The sequence below is a fragment of the Callorhinus ursinus genome, unplaced genomic scaffold (genome assembly GCF_003265705.2).
Source record: "Callorhinus ursinus isolate GAN/ISIS: 27379988/994484 unplaced genomic scaffold, GSC_fseal_2.0 scaffold38, whole genome shotgun sequence".
In the NCBI taxonomy this organism is placed as follows: Eukaryota; Metazoa; Chordata; class Mammalia; order Carnivora; family Otariidae; genus Callorhinus; species Callorhinus ursinus.
The window spans coordinates 14524673-14540774 of record NW_027397100.1 but is presented as its reverse complement, the minus strand read 5'-3'; the positions used below and the strand labels follow the sequence as shown (position 1 = coordinate 14540774).

Below are 16102 nucleotides of genomic sequence, written 5' to 3'. Positions count from 1 at the left end.
AAATACATGGTATTTTTGCTTTATAAGTAGATACCATCATAGATGATATAAGTTGGAGCCACAATTTTACCAAAGTCTAATATTAATGGTCAATGTTTGCTTAAACTTTTCCATACATTTTTCTTATTTTGCTCTTTTTTTCCTCTTTCAACACAAACCTTCCAAATGGGATTATTGTTCTTTATCATCTTTATTTAGAGATATTTGCTAGATGTAGAATTATAATTTGGCAAATTTTTTTCCTTAGCACACTGCAGGTATTAAGCTGTCTTCAAGCTTCATTGTTGCTTTTGGAAAATCAGCTGTTCTGAGTTGCTTCTTTGAATGTAGTCTGACTTTTCTCTGCTTTGATTTTTCTGCTGTTTTATTATTGCATGTTGTGGATTTCTTTTTATTTATCTTCTTTGGAATTTGTTGGGCTTCTGGAATCTGGTTGTGTTTGATTGCTTCTGGGAAATTTTCAGCTGTTATACCTCTTTCAAATACTGCCTTTGCCCTGTCCCATTTTCTCCTTTTCTTGTAGTCCTGGTCAAAAGTATATCAAACCATTTCACAATTTCTTTTTAAAAGTTCTATTTTGTTCTTTTTACTTTTTGAAATCTAGAGTATCCTGTACCTACATATGTTCTAAAGCTTATCTCTCACTTCTATAAGCACAGTCAGCATGGTTGTTTGGAGTTTTGAGTTTGATAAGATCAGAAGTCTCTGTAGGACTTTTCTTTTCCTGCCAGTTCTCAGTCTTGTAGTCTTTTCCTGCAGTACCTAGTTGTCTTTGATTACAGGTTGCGTATTATATTTGAAAAATTATTTGTAGGAATCATTTGAGGCCCATAATAACAAGGTACTTTTTTTCCACAGAGAGCTTACTCATGTTCGTTATCTGGACATTACAGGTCCAGGGACCACATTAAAACAAGCTTCATATCTGATACTCCCTCCATAGGGATGTAATTCTTTCCTGGCTCTTCCACTTCCTATTCACTCTCACCCTAAGGTTGTAACCCTCTGAAGTCAGCTTATTATGAAGGTCTCCTTTTAGGCTTCTCCCCTTGTGAGGGCCCTGTGCTTTGATTTCCATCAGGACAAAATTCTAATTTTCAGGGATCAACAAATACCCTTTGGGCTTCCTTCTTTGCTTCCTTCCTTCTTTGGGTTCTCATTTTCTCTTTGCTGTAGGCTATAATTGTTTATCTGTTTTAAGACAGAAAATGAGAATGTGTATATGTGTGTGAGAGTGAGTGAGTGTATGTGTGTTTAATATGTTCTGTAGCTGTTCTTGGTGGGAAGATTGACCCAAATAAGATTGACCCTAGCCCACCATTACTGAAAACAGGAAAATTACCTGCTAAAATCTTGGTTTCTTACTTTGAAAACTGAGAAGCTCCAGTACACTTTCATGGATCTACACCCCCTAGCTCTTTGTCCTTTCTAGGCATTTTGCTTTGTGACCTCTGTAGTAGAACTTGTCTGTATGAGTGGAGAAAGGAAGAGAAGGAGATCTAAATTGCAATGGTTATGAGTTAATAATTTTTTTTAAGGCACACATTAGTAACAGTCGAGTAGAGTGTACTAGTATTATCCAAATCCGATATAAAAGGGTTTTGCTGATCTGATGTACTTCTTAAAGAGGATGACGAGTTGTGCCAGCCTTTGGTAATTTTAGGGTATAATGTTACAGGTCTTTAAAATTCTTAACTGGTTTAAAGCCTTGTGCTTTACAATTTCTTGTTTTACTGTTTTTCATCTGAATAGTTCCTATGCATCCTTCAAAATTAAGCTTTGATGTTATTTTTTTCCTGGCAGCTTTCCCCAAACATTGGGGTACTCCATTAATATTTATTGAATGAATGATGGTGGGTGGGTGACTTAAATACCCTTCAGTGCCTGCAGAGCACCCTGACTTAATTCTTTCAAGCACTGATCACTTGAGATTGTGATGGACTGTTTTCTTTGTCAAGGGCAGAGATGGTTTCTCTTTATTCTCCAGGGCCTAGAGAAAGAATCTCTTCCTGGCAATCGGCACACATTTCCTGGTACATAATAATTGTTTAGTAAATGCTTACTGAGTGAACATTCTGCTTTTGATTTGAAAGGAAGAAAGAATGAGGGATTAAGGGCAACTATGGACACATGAAACAAGTAATTCAGATAGTATTTATTACTGTTTTTTTGTGTTCATTTGGCCTTCTAGGCAGTGCCACTTTGAAAGGGGGAAAGGTGGGGCACCTGGCTGGCTCAGTCTGTGGAGCGTGTGAGTCTCGGTCTCGGTCTCGGGGCTGTGGCTTCAAGCCCCACATTGGGTGTAGAGTTTTAAAAGAGAAAGAAAGGGGAAAAGGCAAGTTTCTATGATTTGTCTTTGCTTTCACAAGGTGCAAGTATCGCTACGTTCTCTCTGAGTTTGTTCGATAAATCCTGTTTCTCTTGCCAGTTTATGCTGCCTGATTGCTAGAGGAGGAAGAATTCATTCTCTGCAGCAGTGCTGAGAAGGTGTTGTTTTCCTTATACAACTGCTTTTCCTCTGAACAAGCAGTCTTAAATCATGCAGTCCATGCAATGTAAGCAAATTCCTCATTCTTTAGAAATCTTTGCCCTCTCTGGATGATTATGAGATGCTGTTCATTCACTGTGGTTGATCGAGGGATGGGAGAGTTTTGTGGGTTTTTTTTTTTTTTTAAGATAGAGACCCTAATAAACATTAGGGTGAAAAGAACTAATATAACCGTATTAATGTTTGAAATTGGACTTAACTTTTTAAATTTAAAGTTTGAGAATAATCTTTTCTGGTTCCACTAGGGAATTCATCTATAAAAATACATTGGCACAAATGATTAATCGGACATGCGGTTTTCTGGTATTGGACCATTTACTAAGCCTCTAATTTTCTTTTGAGTTGCTAGATTGAAAAACAGAAATACGGAGTAGAAGAGATTAGAGGGGGAGATTTGTTGAGGGCAAGAGGAGTTTTTATTGAAATTAATTAGTTCTGTATTCCATTTATGTTGATAAATATGATTTTGGCAGTATACATTTTAACCTTATGGTTAGATGGAGTTTTCATTCCCTTGCATTTTATTAAAGAATAGGTCAAACAGACCTGTATAACTGGCTTTAGTTGTAGGTGTGGTCTGACTTTAGTAGGGAAAATTTTATTGACAAAATTTTTGATTAATTGGCTTCTGTTAGGCTGAGCATTGAAGAAACAAAATATAGCCATGTCTTCAGAGTCAGTCTGAAGGCTTTTTAGGTAGAGGTAGTCATATGAAATCATTAACCTCCTTTTATGCAATTACATGAGAGCAGTAAGGATGAAGTTAGGTCACTTAAAGTGGGAATTATTGGGAAAGTTAATACTTTTTCTGTAAGTCAGATTTTCTTAAGGTATCCTTGTATTATAAACACTGGATAGGAAAATTGACCTTCAGGATATCTAGGACTCAGACACTTTACCTAATTTCTAAATAAGCTGTTTATAAAAATTGCTAAAATAAGGTTTCTCCAGTATTCTCTTAGTTTTAACTCTTGTGGGGAGAAAAAGACAAATCTTAACTGTGGCCCTGTTATTTAACAGAGGAAGCTATAATGCTGGGAGAGAATGTGTGTGCAAAGGGGACAGCTACTCCAGAACCCTTCAGTTGGTCTTCTGGTTTTCCTAGCTGCGTACCACATGGCCAGAATAGGAGCCCTTACCTTTTGGAGGCAAACTTGATTTTCATTTTATTTTTTGAAAATAAACAAACCTTGATTTGATCAACAAATAATATTTAGTGAACACTCTGCAAGATGCAGAGCCTTGAACTGGGTACTGTAAAGGCAAAAGATAAATCAGACATGCATCGTGACCTCAGAGAGCTAAGAAATAAGGAAATTAAGATTTGAAGACTGCTGTATATGAGATACAAAGTGATAAGTTCAATAGCAGTGAAAACACTTGAACCTTGTAGGCCATCCACCTTGGCTTTGAATCCCAAATCTCTCCTGGATATTCATGGCCAAGCTACTGAACTTATTTAGGGTTTTTCTTATTTGTAGATGAAGGAAAGAAATGTCTACCTCATAGAACTGGAAGGTTAGACATTTAAAGCTGAGAGCCTCTTTTAGCTCCAGACTTGCAATATCTAATTGCTTATTCAGTATCCATTTTAATGTCTCATCCATTTTAACCTAAGTCCAAAACCTGACCTATGAGCTCTCTTCCAGAAGTTTTCTATCCCCATGAGTGGTATCAAAAGCCCTTCTGGGGCACCCTGGGTGTCTCAGTTGGTTAAGTGTCCAACTCTTGATTTTGGTTCAAGTCATGATCTCAGGGACATGGGATCGAGCCCTGAATGGGGCAGTCTGCTTCTCTCCTCCCTCTACCCGCCCACCCCCGCTTTCATGTTCGCACGCTCTCGCATGCATGCGCTCTCTAAAATAAAATAAATATTTTTTTTTTAATCTCTCTAGTCAGAAATCTGAAAGTCATCTCCCACTTCTTACCCCATTATCCAGTCCACCTGGAGCTATTGATTTTATACCATAAATTTTGTTCCTCAAATTTGTGCACTTATCTCCATTGCTACCACCGTAGGTCAGGCTTTCATCATCGCTCTTGCATATGCTACTGTTAACAGCCTTCTTCCTCCCTAAATCTATTCTTCTGCTTGTCCCACACCCAGCCAGAGTGAACTTTCCTGCTTAAAACTCCTCATTGAGTTTCCATTATCCTTAACTGCAGATAAAACCTTAAAGGCATATTTGTCTCACGTTTGTTCTGCCTTTTATTCCCAAGACCTAGCATAGTATTTTTTCATAGTAGATGCTCATGTATTTAAGGGATGGACAAAGGAAGTAATGTATGAGAGAACCAGCCAATAATTGAGAAATCTAGACCATTCCTTTCTTTCATGTTAGGCTGTATATGAATATACATACACATTTACAGAGGTTGCAAGTGAAATTCTATTTCTGAATAAAATAATGTTTATGATGATTTCCCTTTCTTGTCTTTTTGCATCCCCCTCTTTATCCCCAGCCTATCACTCTCCCCCATCCCTCTTTGCCCCATTTTACTTATCTGAGATTACTGAAGTACAGTTTAAAGAACTCTCCCATTTCTTCTCCCTATGTACTGAAGGCCAGCCATTTGACATTCATGTCAACAACTCTCTTACTATAAACAGATTGTTTGATATGCATGTTAGTAAAGTGAAGCACCTCTTCAGGTGCTGCAAAACTGCTAGTAGTCCTCCCAGTGGGGAATCAAGTCCACCAGTTCATAAATTAGGTCCCAGCTGATGAGGCACAAAGCTGCAAGGGTCAGTCAAACAAGTACTTGAGAATCTCAGGAGTTTCATTAGTGAATAGTCTTGCTCTGCTCTTCACAGAGAATGCCAAGGCCTTAAGAAAGCACGTTGGGTGATAGCTTGATAGATACACAAACTGGTAAATAGGAGTTGGGGAATGTTTTCCATTGACTCTGGTGATTTCCAGGAAAAAATGAGGTCTCAGTTTATGATGTCATATCCACCCATGATTTGGCCCTCCAAGGCTGGGTGTTACATCTCCTTTAATTTTTTGTATTTGTTTAAAGAAAATATGGTTAAATTGGTAAATTTTATGTTTTACCACAGTTTTTAAGAATAACACGTTTCAGCAAAAATGAGAGTGGTACAAAGAACATCTGTATCCCCTTTACTCAGATTTACCTATTATGATTTTTTTTTAAGATTTTATTCATTCATTTGAGACAGAGAGCAGGAACTGGGGGGAGGGACAGGGGAGAGGGAGAAGCAGAGTCCCCAATGAGCCGGGATCCCAATGGGGCTCAGTCTCAGGATCCCTGAAATCATGACCTGAGCAGAGGGCAGATGCTTAACCGACTGAGCCACCCAGGCGCCCCAACTATTTTAATATTTTATATTTTACCCCATTTGCTTGTGAGTGTACTCTTGTGTACACCTAATCTACCATCTAAATGTCCTGTCATTTGATCTGATAGTATTTGTGTGTGGGTGTGCATGGTGTTTTGTGTTTTGGTTTTTAAAGGCAATAGAAGGTTTTTTTGTTTTGTTGTTTTTTAAAGATTTTATTTGCGAGAGCGTGTGCGTGCTCATGCACCAGCTGGTGGGGGCAGCAGAGGGAGAGGGAGAAGCACGCTCCCCGCTGAGCAGGGATTCCCGACACGGGGACACGGGGCTCGATCCCAGGATGGTGGGACCGTGACCTGAGCCGAAGGCAGCCGCTCGACCCCCTGGACCCCCCAGGCGCCCCCTAAAGGAGGTAGAAGTTGATTGAATACACTGCAAAGTAGCAGCAGGCAGGACAGCAGAGGAGAGGCTGTCTGCCGCAGAGCAGTGGGTGTGGTAGTGCTGCTGCTTATATCCTTTTTTTTTTTAATATTTTATTTATTTATTGGAGAGAATGAGATAGAGCATGAGAGGGGGGAGGGTCAGAGGGAGAAGCAGACTCCCCGCTCAGCAGGGAACCTGATGCGGGACTCAATCCCTCAGGACCTGAGCCGAAGGCAGTCGCTTAACCAACTGAGCCACCCAGGCGCCCTGCTGCTTATGTCCTTTACCCCGCTCCAGTACAGGGTATAGCCTACGAATAGGACAGGGTATATAGTCGTGTGTCTTCTGTCCTGCTTTCCTTTTTTGTTTTCTAATATTGACATTTTTGAGTACAGTGTATCCCTCCTCCCCTTTTTTTTATAGAGGCGTCCTCGTTTTCTGTTTGTCCAGTGTTTCCTTGTAATTAAGTTGAGGTTACACAATCTAGGCCAGAAAACTGCATAGGTGATGTGTTCTCAGGTTATGAAATCTGGAGACTCAATACATTTTTAATTAAATGCAGAGTAAAGGGAATCAACAAATGCTATAGGAATCGTTGAAAGGAGATAAATAGATTGGAATGGTCAGGAAGACATCACAGTTTACCAATTAGGTAGACTTAGTTTACCGATTTGGTAGAATTGTTTCTAAAATTCATCACTTTTCCTTCTATGTCAAATTTTGCATTAGGTCAGGCAATATGTATTACTGTCTTCTACCAGTTTTTATTAAGCTTACTCCTGTATTCATTCAAGAGGAAATTATTTGTTTTTAAATTTAATGAAATTGTCTTTCAAATGGTAATTAAGGATCTGCTGATTATTATGCAAGCTTCCCCAAATGATTTGGATCAATATAAAAAGACAGTGAACTTTGATGTATGAGAACAAGTCTTTATTCCCTTCCTGGTTTCATCAACCATTAGAGTCAGCCTGATGGTTTGCCGCTATTCTAGAACCTTTTAACACTCCTACTTGAGCTGTAGAAAGCTGTTCTTGCCAGTAATTTGTGTAGATTGTGTAAATGGTAGTAATGTTGATGGGTCTATCCTTGATGCCATTTTTCCCTTCCAGGCTATCTTATAAAGAACATCCAGACTTTAGATGGGGAGGTAACAAGCTACTTTGCAGAGTACAATTAGGGCCAATTTAATTTTAAGTAAGTGTCTTGGGTTTATTATTATTATTATATTCTTTCCAAGTTATAGGAAACACTGTGGTTAACACATTTGGGACCTAGTCATTGGTTAACAGGTAGAAGAGCCAGAGGTATATTTGAGGCCATTATTGTAAGATGGTTTTTTCTTCTTCTCATATGCTTTTAAAAAATAATTCCTTGGCCTTTATGCACTTTGTGTTCGCAGTTTAAAGAAAAGAGGTCTGAAACAAGGTCTTACCCCCAGCTGCTTCTGAACACAGTGACCACCAGATCTCCAAACATCAAGTCCACCTTCGTTCGCCAACCTGTCTGACATGTCGGGACCCGTGCCAAGCAGGGCCAGAGTTTACACAGATGTTAATACACACAGACCCCGAGAGTACTGGGATTATGAGTCACACGTGGTGGAGTGGGGGTAATTGTTTCCTTTTACTTCACTGTCCTCACTCAAAGGGCTGACTCTTGTGGATTTGTTGAGTAATTTGTATCAGGAATCCTTCCTGACTGTGCATTTATAAACTTCAAGATTGAAACCTGATTTGTGTTTACTTCTGCAGTGGAGAAGCAAGGTATTGCTTTGGCAAATTAAGAGTTTTGATGGGTTTACCATGTAAAAATTATTTCCGTCTCTTATTCTTTCCTTGGACTTACATATTCTGGATAAAAGGCTGATAACAAAGAGTTACCTGTCAGCTCATCTCAGCTAAGGGCTTCACAGTTAGGTGAGAATTAATACTTGAGAGACTTTAAAAACACCAAACTCTTCCATAAAATATTTTTGAGGTCAGAGAATGTTGTCCCATGATGATACTGAAGGATGAAACAGATCTCACAAAGACGTCCTCTTTATGATAGAAGGAAAATTAAACCCTTATCAGCATTTGCCCTTATCACGAGGCTAGCCATGTGTAACATGGAATTCAGCCCAAATTCCATTTTGAACAGTTGCAGTCTACCTGAACAACTGTGTTTGCCCCTCATTCTCTGTGCAGTCTCTTTTGGATGTTTGCATCTGTTGTCCCAGCATGTATGTAGTTAATTGATCAGGTCATACTTATTGTGATAAAAGCCTTTTGACATGAAATACAAAGAAAGCATTTGAAAACACATAAAGCTACAGCTCCCATATGCTATGTTTTATGTCTGTTCACATGTACATAACCTGTAAGTGGTTAAAGGTAGTCTCCCAAAATTGGCATAAGGATGTATTGTCAGCTTGATGGGACCAGGATTTTTAACAGTAAGTGCATTGCCTCTGCACAGAGAGGCAGTTTGCTTCAAAGATACCATCAAGAACCATTGGTATCAATAAATGTCATAATTGATATTCTAACAATTCCCCTCATATCACAGGCTTTGGACTCTAGGAATACCTGTGTTTTGCTAAGGAAATTTCAACCACTCTCTTCAGATTGAGTGCTTTGCACTTAGTTGTGCTTAAATAACACTCAACAACCCTTTTGAGTTTTTGGCATGGTGCAATTTGCTTGCTTGCATTTGTTTTCTGTGCCCACCCCACAGGAGAATTCAACCACAACTAAGAGCTTCCTTCCCCTTGACCTGCCTTAATACATTGTCCATTGTCCTTACCACCTTTTGCCTTATCTGTTCATTCACTTTCTTTTTAGCTGCTTGAGGAAAATGGATGGCTAATTTGTTATTTGGATTTTCAGTGTCTCCAGCAGGAGTAAATAGAATTTAGACCTTATGAAAAGGACCATGTTTGTCATTCTTTAAAGCAACATTATCTAAGTTGTAATCAGAGGCAGGGAGAAAATGTTGACATTTCCCTTATTTTTTACCTCTGATGATGCTAGTAGTCCTGGAATATGGGTAAAAGTGAGGAAGGGACACCTTATTATGGTTCATGATCTGTGGTGTGATTTGCAAACTCCACTACATGGACTGTTCTCAGGGCTTGCCTTGGAGGGCAAGTGGGAGGTTAAGCCTATATGTTGAAAGCCACTTATCTGCAAAAAGGCCCATTAAAAATTAGCTGCTTCCAAAGTGCGCCCGAATTGAAATATTCTTACAATACATATTGACTTTCTGCTGGGCCAGGCATGAGAGGACAGGAATATATAAAAATTATTCTCTAAGGGAAAGCTGTTTGTTGTTGGACACAAACACAACAAACCCTAATATAAGCTAGGTATGTGTGCTATGCCAGTAGAAATATAAACAATTTGGTATTTGAAAGAATAAATGAAAGGCTTAAGTTTTTGTAATTCTAGGACTTGGAACACACATTTTTAATCAATGGCCCAATTTTTAAAGTACAGAGATTATTTGAAGTACCTTTCATTTCTTTTACTCCTCCTGGTAGTAGAGTTTTTAAAGTTAATTAGTGCCCTATAGTTTGAACTTTTAAAATCATTGTGACTTTGAGTCTTTCTGTTTACAGTAATCAAGATGACTACCAGCTGGTGCGAAAATTAGGCCGGGGTAAATACAGTGAAGTGTTTGAAGCTATCAACATCACAAATAATGAAAAAGTTGTTGTTAAAATTCTCAAGGTGAGTATAAGAGAGTATAATTTCAGAGATATTTGGAATTCAGATTTTTTTAAGTAATAGTACTTAAAAATTTTTTTAAAATACCTTTTTAAAAGTAGCATTTGAAAGGGTTTTTGGAGTGCTTTAACATCTTTATTGTATCCTGTGAAATTGTTAGAAGAGGTTCTCTTTATTTGACACATCAGGAAACTGAAGCAAGATAAGTGATTTGACTCAAGTCATACAGCTAGATTGTGATAGAGGAAGGGAGTAAAGGTTCAATCTTCTCTCTTCTAGGTCTTGCCTAATACTGATTTCCTAGATTTTTAGTTACAGTCCATCCTTTTGTTTTCAAGAAGTTGTTACTTCTTCTGTGTAAGGATAAGGAGTCAGAAATGAAAGCCTTTAAATGGCAGGCAGATGCCGTCAATGCAGCTAGTCTGATGTAAGTGCCCATATTGGGGGATGTGAGTGATGGGTATTGCGGTGTGTGCTCCGGCTAATTGCTTTGCAGTAGTGAAGTCTAGTGTTACTTGATACTCTTTGCAAAAAGAAAGTAGAAATTTATATTTATATATAAATTACTCTGATTGTTAAATGTTGCCTCAAGAGTTTTTAAAAATGCTCCACAGGCCAGGTTTGCCCAAAAGGCTACCAATATGCAACTTGTAAGTTAGTTATAACTGTACTGTGCAATATCAGATGCTAGGAACTTAGCATATAGTTCCTTGCCATGGGAACTTTTATACATTTGACACTGAGAAGTAGAGGTTCCCAGACTTCCTCAATTGATAGCCACCCATATTGTTTCAGTAACTTTTTTTTTTAAAAGATTTTATTTATTCATGAGAGACAGAGAGACAGAGGGAGAAGCAGGCTCCCAAGGAGCAGGGAGCCCGATGTGGGACCCGATCCCAGGACTCTGGGATCATGACCTGAGCGGAAGGCAGACGCTTAACCATCTGAGCCACCCAGGCGCCTTGTTTAAGTAACTTTTAAGTAGCTAAGTCCAAATAACAAAGTGTTTATTTTAGCTTGGGTGCCATTTAAAATGTTACATACATAGATTGAAAGAAAGATATAATTTTATTCTTATATAACCATAATTAATTAGTATTGGGATATGTACATACACCTGTCAATCACTGCACAGTTTCTCAAATGTTGGAATAAGTTGGACACCAAAGCTTCATTTCCTTTTCAACATTGATTTTTGTACAGTGTTTGCTTTTTATCACAGCAGCGGCTAAAAACCCAGCTTCACAAAAATACGTCATCAAAAGGAATGTAGTGCAATCTAATGTTGAAACTATGAACTATCTCAAGTTGGTAGTATACTCTGTATCTGGCAGATACTGGGTATTGATCGATTTTTCCCTCAAAAATTAAAAATTTCACAGAGCCCCCGTGAATTTGCTGTGGTGCCATGGCACACCTGTATGGGAAACAGAAAGTTTAAGTATTTCTATCTGTCTTATCACACGTAGAAAGAGAAGTAGGCTGGATATCACAACATGTGGATTCTAATCCAAACTCTAAAAGTAATTAACCTTGGTAGTCCTTTTAACTATCTAAGATGTTTGCTCATTTGTGCAAATGAGATAATCTTGCCTTCCCTGTCTTTCTCAGAGTTGATATGAGGATCAAATAAAAAATTATATATAGAAATAACACTTTGGAGGCTGAACTTCTGTGTAACTGTAGGATGATACTTACATGGAAAGGGATATGATAAAGTGATAGGTTATCTAGAGTCATAAAAGGCACAAACAGTAGGTTTCACAGTTCGGAAGAAGGTGGTGGTCAGGAAAAGGTCCCAGGAGCTGTTTTCAGTCCCTGAAGGGAAGGAGGATGTGAATAGGTGTGGGTGGGAGTGGAGAAGAGGGGAGTGTGATTTAGAATGCACAAGATAAGAAAAGAGGAAGAAACAAGTGAGAACTGTTTCATGTGGAAGATGTCAAGTGACCATACAGGGGAGGTGAACTTGGAAAGGGAGATTAAATTGGTGGTCACCTAGAAAATATCTCTGCACTTCCTTCCAGTCTTAAAAGTTACGTGATTTTTATCTCTTCTAGGTTGTTGGGAGTAATTGTATTTTGAGTGGGGGCTGGGAGTTGAAAAGACTTTTTTCAGCTCAGTCTTTTCCTAACTGTACTGTAATTTTATAGATGGTTATAAGTATAGATGAAGTTCATTCATAAACTGTATTTAAAGTTCTTAATCTCTCCCACCTATGTATTAAAACAGAATAGTTGTGTTGATCACATTAAATTAGGGTTTAAGTCACCTGTCTGGTCTATCACAAACCAGCTTTGTAAGTTTATAGATTTTAAGGAGGAAAGTTTCATAAACCAGTAGCTTTTCACCAAAAAACTGGCAGTTGGGAAATAGTGATTTAGTAGAAAACAGGCTAGATTGATGGGTTAGTCCCTGGAAGGTAGAAAGATCTCCCAGATACTCTAGCAGATGTTAAAGATCTGATAGTTGAAGCAAAAAGAGAAAACTTCCAATTAGCCTGCTTCCCAGTCAGAGTGTATTGAGTTCTGATAGCAAGGCTAAGAGCTGTGGATTGAATCAAATGTGGACTGTGGGAGTCTCTATTAGTAACAGTTTCTATTTATTGTCTAATTTGAATTGGCCCCTGTTCTGACTGTGGTGTTTACAACAGTTCTTCAAGGCAAGTGTAAATTCAGAAACATTTAAGTGCTTTTCCCAAAGCTGCATAGCTACAAAGCCAGATTTTGAGGATGGTCTGTATCCAAGACTTGCTTGCTTGTGTCTGTACCACGTGCTTAGGACTTAAGACGAGGTTACAAGAGTTTACAATTCGTTTTGGTAGTTCCTAGACCTGGAGTATCAACCTAGGAAGTATCTAAGAATTGCTCTCTAGCTCCAATCTCAAGATTCTGATTCAGCAGTTCTAGGTGGGACCTAGGAAACTGTCTATTTAAAAATCCAAGTGACTGTTGATCATGAAGTTTAGTAACCACTAATGTTGATGAAGAGATGATACATACTTAAAACAATTTCTAAGAATCATACGCAGTGTATCAGTAGTCTGAGGTGACTGACACCCTAGGAAAGACCTACATACATGGGCCACATGGGGCTACTGAGCATTTGAAATGTGGCTAGTGCAAATTGACATGCTGAGGATAAAATATACTCAATTTCAAAGGCTTAGTACAAAATTGCTTATTAGTAATTTTTTTATATTTACATGTTGAAATGGTAAGATTTGGGATACGTTTTTGTTAAATATATTGAAATTTGTCTGTTTCTTTTCACTTTTTTTAATGTGGTTACTAGAACATTTAAAATACACATGTGGCTTGCATTGTATCTCTTTTAGACTAGCAGTACCCTAGCTACTTAGAAGGAAGGCTTTGTGGAGGAAGTGCAGTTGGACCAAAGCCCTCCTCAGAAAAATGAAAAGGATGTCTGTATGCGAATAGATGTAAAAATGATGGATGAGGACAAAGGCACATGGAAAATATACTCAAGGGGCTCTGCAGAGTGGTCTTTTTAAAATGGAGGGAGGGGGGTTCATTTATAGGAATATTGGCAATAAAGCTAGACAGATATTATGGGGTATATCCCAGCCATATTCAGATATATGTACTCCTGTTGATCATTTTTACCCATAATGAAAGGCTTAGGGAACTTATGTAATTTGCTGTTGGCACACAGCCAGCATGTAGTGACAGTGTGATTCACCTTACACAGTCTGACTCCACAGCCAGCATTTAACCCACAAAGTTATGCTGCACAAAGATGGTTTGGCCATCCTTGCTGTTGGTCCTGACTTCTTTTAAGATTTTATTTATTTATTATATTTTGGAGGGGGAGAGAGAGAATCCCAGCAGACTCTACGGTTTGCACGGAGCCCAACGTGGGGCTCAGTCTCACAGCTCAGATCATGACCTGAGTCAAAACCAAGAGTCAGAGGTTCAACCAGCTGAGCCACCCAGGCGCCCCTAGGGTGTTTATAGACTTAGAGGAAGGAATGGGAAGAGCCCATTCTTCATCCTGATTGACAAAGAGATTTTTATAAGCTAGATCTTAGTGTTACCATTTACATTCCTAGTTTGTATAGTTTTAAAAAGTTAACGTGCTAAGATTGACAACTGGAATTAAATGCTAGTTCTGCAGAGGTCTGGTCTTTGGGGTGAAGATTTTCCTTTCAATTCTACATGTGCTAAGTACCGCAGAATAGCTGGCACAGGGCTAGGAGAAGGGGATTCAGAGATGAGACTGACACATGTCCTTCCTTCAGAGAGTTCATAAGTAAGCCATTTATGTATTACATTACGTATTGAAATACTCTGAAATAATTTCACTAATATACTTTTATCCTTTTAGCCAGTAAAGAAGAAGAAAATCAAGCGTGAAATAAAGATTTTGGAGAATTTACGAGGCGGTCCCAATATCATCACACTGGCAGACATTGTAAAAGACCCTGTGGTGAGTATAGTAGGCGCTGGCAAGGCCCACCAGGGCTGAGCTGGTGTTTGACCCAGAGCACAACTGCCCTCTTTATTTTCCCCCCTCGACCGTTAAGTCCTGCTTTAAAAGTGCTTAATCAGTTATACCATTTAACTAGCTTGGGTCTTTCTTTCAAAGAGACCTCCACCCACAGACTATTTCTTATTCTTCTAGGCTAAGAGACTGATAGCACTGGAAACTGAAATGTGTTAATCCATTTTGCAAACTCAGGTCCGATGCCGATGGGCGATGGGCGCATTGTCGGGCTGCCTACAGCCTGGTGAGACTTCAGCTCCATGTCTTCTGTTTGAAATCCATCCCAAAAATGACCTAAGTGTGGTGATGATCAGAGTGGGGAGGGCTTGTAGCAGTAGAGGGTTTCCTACTACTGAGGCAAGGACTACCAAATTCACCACGTAGTATCCGCAAACATTGTGCCCACTAAAGCTGCCAGGGTTGTTGCTAATGTGTGTTTTCTTTTTCTTTCCCCTAGTCACGAACCCCTGCCTTGGTTTTTGAACACGTAAACAACACAGACTTCAAGGTATAATACATAACCATTTCAAGGTGTTGGGTTTTTAGACCACATAGAAAGCCTTTTAGTGATGTTACTGTTAGAAGAGCTTCCTTCTGACTTGCTTAAAAAGAGCTTTTCATCCTTACAGTGCTAAATTTTAAGGTAGAGAAACTCCTGTACAAGCAGTGTCCACTTCCCACATCTTGATATATTTTGCTCTTTCGTTTGTTTTTGTGCTCTTTTTAATTACCAATACATTTACTTCTCACCACCTTTACCATTCGTTTGACAGTTTCTACAGACATCAAACCTAATAAAAGGCCACAGCACATGTTCAGTCAGGATCTGGCTGTAGGGCATTTCACTTTAAAACAACTATTCAAGAAGGAAGGTATTTTGTATGTACAAACAAGGACTGCTTATACCTTGGGATTCCTCAGAAACTCTGGGCTATAGATCTTAAAAGGGGGTGGGTAGAGAAGGGTGGTGTAAATTCTGGTATAATACAAACCTCTACAATAGATCTCTGACATCCATCCCATCCAGTGGCCTACTTATTTCAAATAGTTCTTAACACCAAACAGGTATACAGCACAGGAATATGGACACTTTCTTGTGTTACAAGCTGTAAAGGTATTTAACTTGGCCTCTGCACCAGTCCAGTATTAAGAATGTTACATATCAATAAATGGGTGAATCCTTTACTGAGAGAAGGAAAAAGAACTATTTTAGAATCAGAACAATAACTTCAAGGAAAACTGTCAGAGGATATCACTAACCATTTAATGACACATAGATGTAAAAAAAATCTGCAACTTTTTGGAACCAGGAAAGGATACGTGACAGTTGTTTGGAGTTTACTTTCAAATTGGGACAGGAATAGTTCTGTTAAATTGACTGATTTGTCAGCAAGCCATCTTGCATACCCACTGCTGTTCCACAGTGCCTATAACTATGTAAGCCAAAAATGGGTTAGTTCCCTACTAAGGAGGAGGTTGTATATTTGCCAAAATGCCTTGTATGAGAAGGTCTGGAGATAAGTGAAAAGCAGACTGTAGCAAGTGTATAACACCAATGCATGTTGCATATATAAATTGAAATCCAGAAGTGAATTATAGCTTGAGCGATACAAGTCTAAG

General features: G+C 38.8%; 1 protein-coding gene across 1 annotated transcript in view; it reads left to right on the top strand.

Moving 5' to 3' along the window:
- The window catches only part of LOC112827614 (casein kinase II subunit alpha), a 50913-nt gene that overhangs the window by 19944 nt on the left and 14867 nt on the right, over window positions 1-16102 (top strand). Inside the window, exons 2-4 of the mRNA XM_073880609.1 lie at window positions 9871-9982; window positions 14324-14425; window positions 14940-14990. The gene's annotated coding sequence lies outside the window, so the exon portion shown is untranslated. The remainder of the gene's footprint in view (window positions 1-9870; window positions 9983-14323; window positions 14426-14939; window positions 14991-16102) is intronic.